Source organism: Aquarana catesbeiana, linkage group LG03 (genome assembly GCF_042186555.1).
Source record: "Aquarana catesbeiana isolate 2022-GZ linkage group LG03, ASM4218655v1, whole genome shotgun sequence".
In the NCBI taxonomy this organism is placed as follows: Eukaryota; Metazoa; Chordata; class Amphibia; order Anura; family Ranidae; genus Aquarana; species Aquarana catesbeiana.
Window position 1 is genome coordinate 500,929,352 of NC_133326.1, and position 13,000 is coordinate 500,942,351.

Sequence of the window (13,000 nt, forward strand, 5' to 3'; positions counted from 1 at the left end):
TTGGGTGCAGCGATGTTGAAGGCACAGAGAGGATCCTGGCAGCATGCTTCAGCATGTCAAACGGCGGCGGCCATGTTTGGATGGTACGATGACATCATGGCGGCCATTTTCCATTGGTGTGGCTGGTCTCCGGCCGGCGGCCATGTTTGTGTAGCCGATGATGTCACGGTGGACATTTTCGTTAGTCTAGTGAGACGCTAGAGATGGCCAGAACCTCATGGAGATAGAGTTCCTCCCCTATGCGTCTCTTCCTGTCCCAGGATATATGAAATGGATGCCGACATTAGTGTTGCTGGATCCGAGTTGCAGCGCTCCTCCTTTTGGTAGGGTGAGTCTTTGGGGGTCCTTGTGTATCTCCCTCTGTTGATAGGTACCCTGGCCATTGGGGTGTACCTTAGTGGTGCCAAAGTTCCTTTGTACTACAGGGTCTTCTTTCCTATGGAGCCTCAGGGTCACATCTCTCCCACTGATCCCCTCATGGAGGTGGCAGGTCCCTCGGAACCCCAGCTTTTCATGGTTGCGCTGACGGCGGTCCTTGAGTCATTGGTATCCCGGGTGCAAGTAGCGTGTGGGCAAAGACCCAGCAGGAAGCGTCCCCTGCCTTCTCCTGCTCAGTCTTTCTCATCTGATTCTGAACCTGATGCCGCCGAGGATGTGGCCCGTCCAGGGCGGTTTAATATCTCGCCCCCTGACCTGGCCGATAGTGAGGATGAGTCCTCTGCGATCTCAGCAGCGACTGAAAAGATTTTGGGAGACTCTAAAGATTGAGGATGCGGCTGACAGGGCCACAGATGTGGCTGTGTCCTTTGGTACGCATAAGTCACCTCGCACACCAAGGGTGTTTACTTATCTGCCTTATTTTAATTGGTTGTTCCCATTCCATATTGGTAAACCTAAGTCACCCTTTGTGGTCCCCAAACATTTCTCAGTACGCTACCCCTTTGAAGAATCACTTTTTAAAAAAGTGGAGTACCCCACCAGTGGTGGTTCCTCCTGTTTCCAGGTTGATTTAAAGCAACCATGATCCCAGTAGAGGAATCCACATCCTTTAACCACTTACGGACCGGCCGCTGTTGTTATACGTCAGTACTTTGAAGAGGAGTATCGTTGTTATGGCAGCAGCTAGCTGCCATAACCCCGGTATCCTCTTCTTCAGCGGGCGGTCTGCTTCAAGATAAAAGTGGTCTCTGCGGCGGATTCGCCACGAGATCACTTTTATTGGCGGCGGGAGAGGGCCGCCACTCTCCAGTGCCCTCCCCCGCTTACCGGAGCCGTTGGTAGCGGCGGAGGCGATCGGATCCTCTCCCTAGCCTGACATGGAGATAAGTGAGGGGAAGATGGCCCCCACCTGTCTCCATATCATTGCAGGGCGGAAGCGACGTCAAAACGTCACTTTCGCCCATAGCTTTTAAAGGGACTTTTTTTTTTTTTTCTTTTTTCAAATGACAACTTTTTTTTTTATTGCATTTTAGTGTAAATATGAGATCTGAGGTCTTTTTGACTCCAGATCTCATATTTAAGAGGTCCTGTCATGCTTTTTTTTTTTTTTCTATTACGAGGGATGTTTACATTCCTTGTAATAGGAATAAAAGTGACACGATTATTTATTTATTTTTTTTTTTTTTAAAGAACAGTGTAAATAATAAAAGGTAATATAAATAAGATTTTATTCTCCATTTTATTCTCTAGGGTGTTACAAAAAAATATATATATATATCTATATATATATCTATATATATATATAGATATATATATATCTATATATATATATATATATATATATATATATATATATATATATATATATATATATATATATATATATATATATATATAGATATATATATATCTATATCTCTATATTTATATCTATAGATATAGATATATATATATATATATATATCTATATCTATAGATATAGATATAGATATAGATATATATCTATAGATATAGATATATATCTATATATATATATAGATATATATATATATATCTATATATATATATATATATAGATATATCTATAATGTTTGGGGGTTCTAAGTAATTTTCTAGCAAAAAAAATGTTTAGCTTGTAAACAACAAATCTCAGAAAGAGGCTCGGTCCTTAAGTGGTTAAAGTGGAGTTCCACTGGTTTTTGAGTTTATTAAAAGTCAGCAGCTACGAAAAGTATAGCTGCTAACTTTTAATAAACAGACACTCACCTGTCCCACGGTCCAGCGATGCAGCTGCCTGAAGCCTCCATTGTCTCCCCCCCCCCCCCCCCCTTCACGGCGCCGATATTGCGAGTGTGGGCACCCGGCTGTGACAGTCTGCAGCTTCACAGCCGCGCTCCGTCAATGGCCAGACAATGTTCTGGGACCTGTGACGTGTCCCAGAACATTGCCGGGAGGGAGGGGCCTCCTAGGAGAGGAGTGGCCCGGCCGTCCAGAAGCTGGAATGAGGAAGTGGGACAGGAAGTCGCACTCCAAATCATGTACCCAGAAACCCCCCCCCCCCCCCCCAAAAAAAATTTGACATTCCAATCGTGGCATGTCAAGGGTCAGGAGTACTTAAAGCGGAAGTTCCACTTTTGGGTGGAACTCCGCTTTAAGGACCCGGCTGACAGGAATGCGGAGGCTGTGGCACACAGCATGTTTACTATGGCTGGGTCGGCATTGCGTCCAGTCTTGACCTCGGCCCTGGTGTCGCAGACCCTAACTGAATGGACCAAGCTTTCTGTTTCAGCGGTGGTGATTAGACGTGTGCTGTGGCTTAAGAATTGGTCGACAGACCAAGCCTCTAAAAGAGCTCTAATTGATCTGACCTTTCAAGGCAACCATTTGTTTGGGGCTACCCTGAATGAAATCGTTAAGGGTGTCACAGGGGGGAAAAGAGTACCTTCTTGCCTCAATCTAGGAAAGGGAAGGAGCCTTGTTGCAGACGGGGGCCTTCCTTCTCAACCCATAAGAAATTCTTCCGGGCTCCGGGGACTGCAGATAAAAGAAACAGATCTCTCAAGTCTTCCCCAGGAAGTTCCAAGCAGTCTTGGTCTGGTAAGCCTAGAGCAGGCTTCTCCGGATCCACTGAAAAGACTCCTTCAGCATGAAAGTCTGCCCCATTGCTAGGGTGAGAGGACATCTTCACTGGTTTCCAGATTCATGGAGCTCCTTTGTGAGCGTCACGGGGGGTCCACAAATTCATCCTTTTGTGGGTACCAAAGAAGGTGGACAGAATTTGTCCACTTTGGGGGGCCCAGTGTCTCCTTGTGTGGGTATAATTCCTGTAAAGGTTCGGGTGATGTCCGAACTACCCAGGCACCCCTCTAGCCCTGTCCTGGAAATTGGGCTCCCTGGGTCTGACTCTGGAGTGAATGCTGACCAGGTTAGTAGTTTTTCTTCTCAAACGTCGGCCCCTTCAGCAGGTTCAGCTAAACGGGAAGTAACTGAGGCTTGTGGTAATCTCGCAAGTTCCTCTGGTAGACGCCGCAGTCGTCCTAGTGCTACTGCGGGGCCAACGCCTTCCTCTTCTGTGGTGCCTGCGAAGGATGAAGGACGAAAGTGCCCGCAAACGTCCCTTGGAAGTTACCTCTAAAAGAGGGCCAGTTGTACCGAGGGCTGAGCTTCCATCCTGCTTTACAGTAACTGGTTTTAATGGCCTAGCCATTGAAAGCCAGGTACTGAGAGATAGGGGTCTATCGGGACCAGTGATCCCTACTATGGTGAAGGCGAGGAAGTCGACTTCTATTAAGATATACCATCGTACGTGGAAAGCGTACACTTCTTGGTGTGAGTCGATTGGCGTTCATCCTCGATCCTTTTCTGTGGCTCGTATCTTAGCTTTTCATCAACAAGGCGTTGAGCAGAAGTTTGCTTTGAGCACCATCAAGGGCCAGGTGTCTGCCTTAGCAGTCTTTTTTTCAGCGCCCCCTAGCCACTCGCGCTTTAGTTCGTACCTTCATTCAAGGAGTCTGGCATGTGGCTCTACCTGTACCACCATGGGATTTAAACTTAATGTTCTCAGTTCTCCAGAAACCTCCATTCGGGAGATTCCCTTACCTACGTTGTCCCAGAAGGTGGCATTTCTGTTGGCTATTAGCTCGGCCTGTAGACACAATACATCCCAAACAGGAGGGGACAAGAAAAGTTGGGGCTTATCGAATGACAGTAAACACTAGTGTGATAGTATTAAAAACAACTATTTATAGAATATAAAACATGAAGGTAAGTGGAAGTGACAAGTGCTAGACTAGTCCAAATCATGTAATGGCAGGCCACACTGGACTAGCCAAAAACATACACAGACATGTGGGACATGAACAACATAGAACAAATTAAACAAAACGTCCAGACGCCAAGTAAATCGGTGTCAGCTGTGCTCACTCGTTATGCCGAGTGTTTAGCAACCGCTGTAAGTAAAGCAGACTGACACCGACCCCCTGGGGGCTCGAGGCCTTGGGAAAGCGTGGGTAAGGCATGGAGAAGGAAAGGGATCGTAAAATCAAGTCATCACTGTATATGGGGAAAGAAATTCATAGTACAGCTGTTATAAAGTCAATAGTGCCGTGGTAAGTAGCTTCTCAGAGCAACAAATGTATCCATCAAAAATCCAGGTTTCAATAAAAACTTGAGTATTGCCAGATTGAGGAATTTTGCTAGTATAATGAGTCCACTGTAGGCATTGACTTAGAAAAACGTGGGCATTCAGAAAGTGGCAGTGCAGAGATAATACTGGTGTATTGCATGGGCCATACATTACCAGTCCCAACAACGGTTTTAGGGTCAGTCAGCGTGGTTCATCCTCCCAGGTCGCACAGCTCTGCTTTACCTACATCTCATAGTGTATGGTGGGACCTCCCATTCAGGTATCATGTGGAGGTGCACTGCTGCATGGCCAAAGGAGTCCTGCTTCCACTTTAACCCCTACAGAGACTGGAGTCGTTCTGTGGGGAGATAAACTCCCTTACTGTCTCCCATCCACCTTAGACAGGCGATCGTGACCCATCGCTCTCTCAGCGGGTTCGCAAGAGCCACGGGGGATGTTGCCGTGGCATGGCGTCCGGGCGGAAGTGACATCAACGCGTTTTCACAATGCTAATGTGTAGCTACGCCCACCCCTCTATGGAGTTTTTGATATTTCTGTTACTGCTTTCTACTAAACTACTACTACTAAAATACCAGGGAGGGGTTATATACTGAGGTTATAGAGCAGGGAGGGGTTATATACTGACTGAGGACAGCCCGTGGGTGTAGCCAGGTGTTTTTTGTTCTGCCTAGTCTTACTCCTGCATAAGCTATATAACCCACTGGTCAAGATTAAGAAGGTGCTGTGTCCATTGATGAACTCAAAGAAATGGATTTTACGGTGAGTACGAAAATCCAATTTTTTGCGATACGGCACTGCGTCGCTTTAACTGACAATTGCGCGGTCATGCGACGCTGTACCCAAACAAAATTTACATCCCTTTTTAAGGCAACCATGTCCAGGCCACAAAGCAGTTGCACCAAAGGTCAGCACATACTGGGTAGCTTTTTTTCTTGATTTTGTGAGAGAGAGAAATCGACACACTGGGTATCTAGGAAAAGGGAAGGTGGGGAGCATTGACGGAGTCTAATTCTCATCTGGGAAATAGAACAAGTCCCAGTGCAGCCATTGTGTGTTGTGTTCCTCAGTCTTGTCCCTGAGTGCAGCTGTCAAGCGTTCCATCTGTTGAATATCGTGGTATTTCTTACTGGACATAGGGGTTAAGGTAAGGAGCACTGCAGCTGGGTTGTCAAAAAGAGAGATGTCCGTAAGTTTGTGAACGATCTGCAGGACCTGTTGCCAGAAAGGACGAAGCTTTGGACAGTCCCAGAACATATCAAGACTTTAAATGTAATCTGGTATTTCATGCAAAGGGAAGACTTGTGAGCAAATAGAAGTACCTAATTATTTTGGTCCTCCGAGAACATAGTGTTAAGGTCTCTTTCCCATTTCTGTAAATATTGAGGATTGTACTGGGATGTAACTGCAAGTTAGATACCGTAAGAGGAGGAGAGAGATTTCAGAAAGGGCTCATCTCCCACACAAAAGTATTCAAACAAAGTAGGTCGTCTGTGGAAACAGGTGTGACTTGGAAAGGGCCGAAGGAAGTGAGACTGTTGCAAAATTTTCCACCTGCCCAGACCGGAGGAGTTGAGTGGTCCCTCACCACCTGTTTTAACCCTATTGTCAACAAACACGGTTGTGGGGCGTTTACCGTGCTTCCCAGTTTGCCTGAGTGTGTCGCGTTCGGCTGGCTTGCTGCCCTCCAGTCACTGCATTTCAAGTAGACTTTGCCACGGGCCTGAAGCATTGTGACCATTGCATATAAACACCCCCATCCACTGCCTAGTGCATCTTAAGAGGGGGCAGTTGGCGGGTGGCAAAAATGTTTTTAAAAGGCTATATGTGTTTATGTATGTATAGCTGTACCTTTCTTTTAATCATGACCCCTAAGCATATATGATCAGAACTACTTTTCCAAGCTAGTGGGACTGCTTTTTTAGGCCTTGTTCACAACAGTGGCAGGGACTGCTGCTTCTCTGAAAAACATGCTTCGATCGCTCTTCAGAGGTATTAGGCAAGCAATAAGGTGGATATGTCACCTCCTCTCACTGCCTGTTTTGGCCCCCTAAAAACAATATCACTGTGCTGCAAATAGTTTGTAATGCACACCGTTGCAGGCAGCCCCATCCACTTGAATAGGTCTCTTTATGAATGTTGTAGCGCCTGCCAAACATGACTAGATATAATTCCTGCCGCGGCCGCAAAGCATCGCTGCAGTAGTATGTTTAAGACCCTGGCCACTACCCCTGCAGCCAAAGGGGGAGCAGTTGGTGAATTGTAAAAATGCAGCTCAACTGTGTGATTTTACTGCCCCCCAACCTCACATGTGAACAAGCCCATAGACTGGGGTGCCTCAAGACTGAAAATAGTTTTAAAGGGCACTACACTCAATGTTTATGCTGTACTGGCAAATGTGCCTGATCCTTTACTGAGTAAAGGCATAATAAATTGTTATATGTCAGTATAAGTAAGTGCCAATCTAATATTTTATAGATATGATCAGCTAAATGTGTGGGTGATAGTGTCACTTTTCAAATGAGTTTGTAACAGGTTTCATTGAGATTGGGATACCTCTCTCTCTCCCCTTCCCTCTCTCCCTCCCCTCACAGGAGATGGAGGCAGCAGCATTGGCTCCTGCTGCTGTCAGTCAAATCCTGTGGGGGGGGGGGGTCGGAGCCATATTGTGTGTGTGTGTCAATAAACACACACAGCCTGGCTCAGGAGCAAGACTGCAGATGTGCCCCCATAAGAAGCAGCTTCCTATGGTGATGCACAGAGAAGAGGGGGAGCAGAGATTGCCAGCGGGGGACAGGAGGTTAGGGGCCGCTCTGTGTAAAACCAATGCACGGAGCAGAAAAGTATAACCTGTTTATTATGTAAAGAAAAAGTTTACAACTGCATTAATTTTACATCATGTCTCTTGCACTTTGCACAGTTGGGAAAGTTGGCATTTGATGGGAAGTTTAGAGTTGAGCCGTAGTTTCAAGGTAATCACAAAATATAACATTAATGTTTGTTTTTTTGTTTGTTTTTCCAGTTGCACGGCAAAGGAGAACTGTAAAGCCATCATATTTATATGTATATGTTGTCAATAGCATCATGCCAGAGGAGCTAGAAGAGGACGACTATGTCAATACTTTATTTTAAAATATTATTTAAATGTTTATATTTCCCACTTCTGAGGGTTTCAGGTGGTTCAGATCTTAAGAAATTGGGATTCTCAGACTTGTAACAAGCTGTGATCATAACCTATCTTCCGGAATCCTAAAATAATTGTATATTTTTTTAAAATTTGAATAATCCCATAGCTTGAAAAGCGGGTCTCCCTTGCTTTTTGAAATAGGTCGTGTTTTTTTTATCTCTTGTAAAAAAACATTTTGATACTTTTTATGTAGTTTTATTTTAGAAAATTAACAGAATGTGTGGGTCTTTGCAGATTATGGGAATGATTGTGAATTGTGGACAAAAAGTTAAATTGCTGTGGCTGTTTAATGTTTACAGTCCCATTATTCTAATAAAATAATGGTATGAATTTGTCTTGTCAATTTTTTGAAAATCCTTTCTCAGGTAAAGTATGCAACAACAGAGCTAGGTTGAAGAAGCAAGGCTACAAAGACAGATCTAAATGGAATAAGCAAAAAATGAAACAAAAATGATGAGGATGAAAAAAAGATTGATCACCACATGCTGCAATCAAAAACTAGATGTTTTTGAGAGATTACAAAAACATTGGAGGGTCTTAAGAGAGAATCCCCAATTTACTTAAATTATAGCAAGACATGGTGTAGGGAAAAAAAAAATCACTAAAGGATAGTTTGGTGTCTCGTAAATGGAACCGTCATAAAAATATAAAGAAACCTTTCGGTGCCAAAATATATACAAACAGGGACCTGAGTTACTACACTCGAGTTAGGGTGCTCAATATTTTAAAAAGCGAGTGCCACTTAAAGTGGTTGTTAGGCCACTATATTCAGTTCACACTATCCCCTCTGCTTAATAATGTAAGGTGCCCTGTGTCTGTGCTTTGTAAAAAAACAAAAAAAATGCAGCTATATACCTGATTTTCAGAGAGGTGCTCACGTGACTTGCCGCCTCTCTCGACCTGACAGCTGCAGCAGGCAGGGCTGAGAATCCCCCACTGACATTAGTCAGGAGGGGAGGAGGAGAGAGGCAGCTGGTCATGTGAACGTCGCTCTGAAATCGGGTATATAGCTGCTTCTTTTTATAAGGCACATACACAGGAGCAGCTTATATTATTAAACTGAGAGGATAGTGTAAAAATGAAACTAATTTCAGCAGCAGTAGGGGAGGGGGCAGGCACTGACACAGCTGACAGACAGGGAGGGGGGAGGAGGACGACAGAGGAGAGACAGGAGAGCTGCGGATGACGGAACATGGTGTCAGGGCTCAGCAGCCATGATAAACCGTGTTCAGTTTACAGGGGGGGAGGGAAGGATCAGCCAGGTATTTCAGGTGGTACAGGGGGCCAAATTACACAGCACAAGCACTGTGCTATATAACATGCTTTAAAGGAACATGATCCATTATTTTCTTTTTTATAGGGTTACGAACACTTTAAGTGATTTGGTAACCAGTTGCAGGTCACAATGAAAGAGCAAAAAAACTATCTTCAAGGGAGGGGAAAGGAAAACCAGCGCCAATATATTCAGCCCTTCCAACCGAAACCAGGGTTTGTGGCCTGCAGCAGGAATATCCGTGGAGACAAAACAAATATTGCAAACTGTGAATAATTGTCCAGTGCAATAAATATCTATACCACTGGTTTTGACAATCCTGATGAAGACCAATAAAGTGAGGAAAAAAACATGAAGTTTTCAATAGTGATCGAACTCTGGTGCTTACAGACTGTGAGATAATTGTCCAATGAGTCGGTCAGCAAGCAAAGCAAAGTCTGTGCTGAAAGGTCAATAATTCCTTAGTGATGGTACCCAACCAATTGGTTAGTGTGACCCAGTGGAGACAGTCTCAGGAGTATACAATTGTTTATTAAGACTTGCTAATGAACAGGAAAAATAAATAAAAATAACATGGTAAAAAGTTGCATATTACAGCCAGCAGAACAAAGGTGGTGAGCAGACCTGGATGGAAGTGTCCTCGATCCCTCTCTTTGGCCAGGGAGATGGGAGGCTGCGGGAGCTGACACTGTGTATGATCCCCAAGGCTGACAGGGGACTGTGCGCTGGAAGAGGAGCTCTTCGGGGAGCTGAAGCGTGGGGTGTCAGCTAGGCTGTTAGGTTCCTGCCCCAGGTGGAGTGGTACCAAATGCAAAACTTTAAAAATGTATAAAAACCTCGCGCCACAAAATAGTGTAAAAATGACTAAGTGTAAGCTGCTAACCCCCTAAACTAGATAAGAATTCTAGTGCAAGTGAAAAAGTAAACTGTGGGGGGCGCTAGGTCTATATAAACGGTGAACTAAATGACACCTAAATTGTTATATTCAAATGTATGGAAAAAAACAACAGTGTACCATGCAAAAATGCTATATGAGTATATAGACTATATACCACAAGTGCATATGCCAAAAGGATGACAACCATATAATCCCTGCATATAAAGTAAAATATTATCTTAGTGACAACAAAGGTGTATACCAAAAAAAAAATATAGAAAAAATTGTATGAATGAAAATAATCCACATACAATTGGAAAATAATGAACAAATCAATATAAATATAAATGAATCTTCCGCTGCTGCGAGATATATGAATCAATAAAGGTCAATCTTCCTCTGTGTAGTTGCACAACCTCCACCAGCTGTAGTAAACACCCAAAGTGCTCAGAAAGTGGATGTCCGCTTACCAGAAGATGTTGACCTTTTTAATTAAAAAAAAAGGTCAATAATAGCCTTTGCAAGATTTGGCTTGCTGCCAGTATGGATAAGCCTTGTAGGTGACCTGTTCCTCTCCCCCAGTGGGACGTCAAGGAATATAAGGAAGGATACAAGAAGGACCAGAATAGTGTAATCCCATTTATTTAAAAACACACAAAGCTGAATGGCTGCTTACATTTAAGAGTGCCATCGCCCGGCACTGAGGCTGAACCGCTTGTAAGATCTATGAACTCCGCTCTGCGAGTGGTAGCTGGCGTGTGCTTCACCAACAGCTGCCGACAACCACAGGCACTGGATGGAGGGATAGAGATTGCATAACCAAGCATGCCTCGACGTACGTTTCGATTCCCGTCTTCAGGAGGCGTACTGAAGACGGGAATCTATCCCTCCATGCGGTGCCTGTGGTTGTCGGCAGCTGTTGGTGAAGCGCACGCCAGCTACCACTCGGAGAGCGGAGTCTATAGATCTTACGAACGGTTCAGCCTCAGTCTTAAATGTAAGCAGCCATTCGGCTTTGTGTGTTTTTAATCGTTTTTAAATAAATGGGATTACACTATTTTGGTCCTTCTTGTATCCTTCCTTATATTCCTTGACGTCCCACTGGTGGAGAGGAACAGGTCACCTACAAGGCTTATCCATACCATGGCAGCAAGCCAAATCTTGCAAAGGCTATTATTGACCTTTTTTTAATTAAAAAGGTCAACATCTTCTGGTAAGCGGACATCCACTTTCTGAGCACTTTGGGTGTTTACTACAGCTGGTGGAGGTTGTGCAACTACACAGAGGAAGATTCACCTTTATTGATTAATAGGACAAATTCCTCTTGCAAAGAGCATATCGTTGGGCTCAAGGGAAACTGAGGATCAATGGAACCATCGAATATATTTTTGTTATAGCAGAAACATACTAACCCAAGTCGTACAACATCAGTATTATGTATAAGTGGTAAGACCTGTAAATGATAAAAGAATTTGCTGCCAGCCATCGCAATCAAGGGCATACAAAGGCTGATTTCTAATATTTTTGGTGAATAACTGTGCAAAATTCAGAACTATCCATTTGAGAGCTGAAAATATTGTGTAACATTTAGTATATTGAATCTGATGATTTGGTGCTGTGTAATCTAATAAAACACCACCAGCACTCTGTTGCAAACATGTACACTCTTTTCTTAATGCAGTGTCGCATCAGTCAAGCCAACGTTTTGGGGCCACACAGGGTCAGCTTGAGGAATATCCTTCCTGACCCCGACCAGCGGCGGCTGGTGGTAATTTTTTTTTTTTGGGGGGAGGGGGGGGGGGCGGCAAACAGTGCAACCTCCACCTCAACCCCCCCCCCCCCCCCCCCGGTCGTGTCAGTCGGTGCACTTACTCCATTCATGGCGGGCAATCACAGGCAGCTTCCCCGGCTCTCCTCCATGGGCATCATGAGCAGCTTCTCCTTCCCTTGCTTGGCAGCCAATCAGAACGCTTCTCCTTTCAGCCAATCGGGAAACGGGTCTCAGACCCGCGCTTCCTGATTGGCGGAGAGGCGATTCAGTGCGAGAACGGAATATTCATGCACTATTCTCACACGCCTGGGTGGGCTCCAAGCGCATTCTCGGCGCCCCAAGCCCACCCTATTTTGATACCTATTAGAGCCTCTGGAGTCACGTGCCCGGCATCCTGAAAGGGGCCGGAGGCATGGATAAGTGAGTTGGTGGCCGTGCGTCCTTAATGGACGGGCCGCCCCTGATCCCGACACATTTACTTGATTTGATTGATATGACATTGCACTAATATAACATATGTTTGCAACAGAGTGATGGTGATGTGTCATCGTTTCAGTGACATGCTAGCCACATACCTCTGAGGAAGTCCCACCTGAGGGGAAACGCATCGGAACACACGGCCCATTGTTTGTATCCCTTTGCAGCATGTTTGTGATAGAGTGCATTGCCATAAGAAACAGACTGTGCTGTTTAATGATGCATTGAAGGGGCTCGTAAATCCATATCCTGGGAGTGTTAAGTTAAACACTGTATGAACAAATAATCCTCAGATCAGGGTATATGTATGATATTTGATATCTGGCGGTAAGACTGTATGCATAAGTCTTCATAGACCGATACAGCTGGAAGATAACATATATGCCTGTATGTAGGGTCCTTAGAGGCTGCGTTGCAGTGTTTTAATAGGTATAGAAAGTATTTTTAGAGAATTGTCTATTTTGGGACGTTGTTGTGCTAGAAGTAATTATTTTCAATGGGGCATGACGGCAACATTTTAAAGAGAGCAAGCCTAGCCTAGTTAAAGCCCAATTAAAATGCTTAACCGTCCAAATCTGAGCTAAAATATTCCTAGATTTGTAACAGAAATTATAAGTATGGCCATAGCTACACAGATGTGTTTACATATATCCCCCATTCAACAATCAGAATGCACACATGTAACAATCCCCACAATTAATGGTTAAAAATATATAAAATATTCTATTTACAAAGCCTGTGAACTCACTGCTCAGCCTTTCAAGATCACATCTTGCAGAGTGGCAGGATTGTGCGTTACTTTTTTTACTGTGAAAATGAATACTGTACACCAT

The 13,000-nt window shown here is 44.3% G+C and overlaps 1 protein-coding gene across 3 annotated transcripts in view; it reads left to right on the forward strand.

The window, feature by feature from the left end:
• Nucleotides 1-8,099, forward strand: part of LOC141132540 (uncharacterized) — a gene marked incomplete in the record, with an annotated part of 127,613 nt that extends 119,514 nt beyond the window's left edge. For all 3 annotated transcript variants that reach the window (XM_073621090.1, XM_073621092.1, XM_073621091.1), the window contains 1 exon segment: nucleotides 7,605-8,099.
• Nucleotides 8,100-13,000: the final 4,901 nt, after the last annotated feature.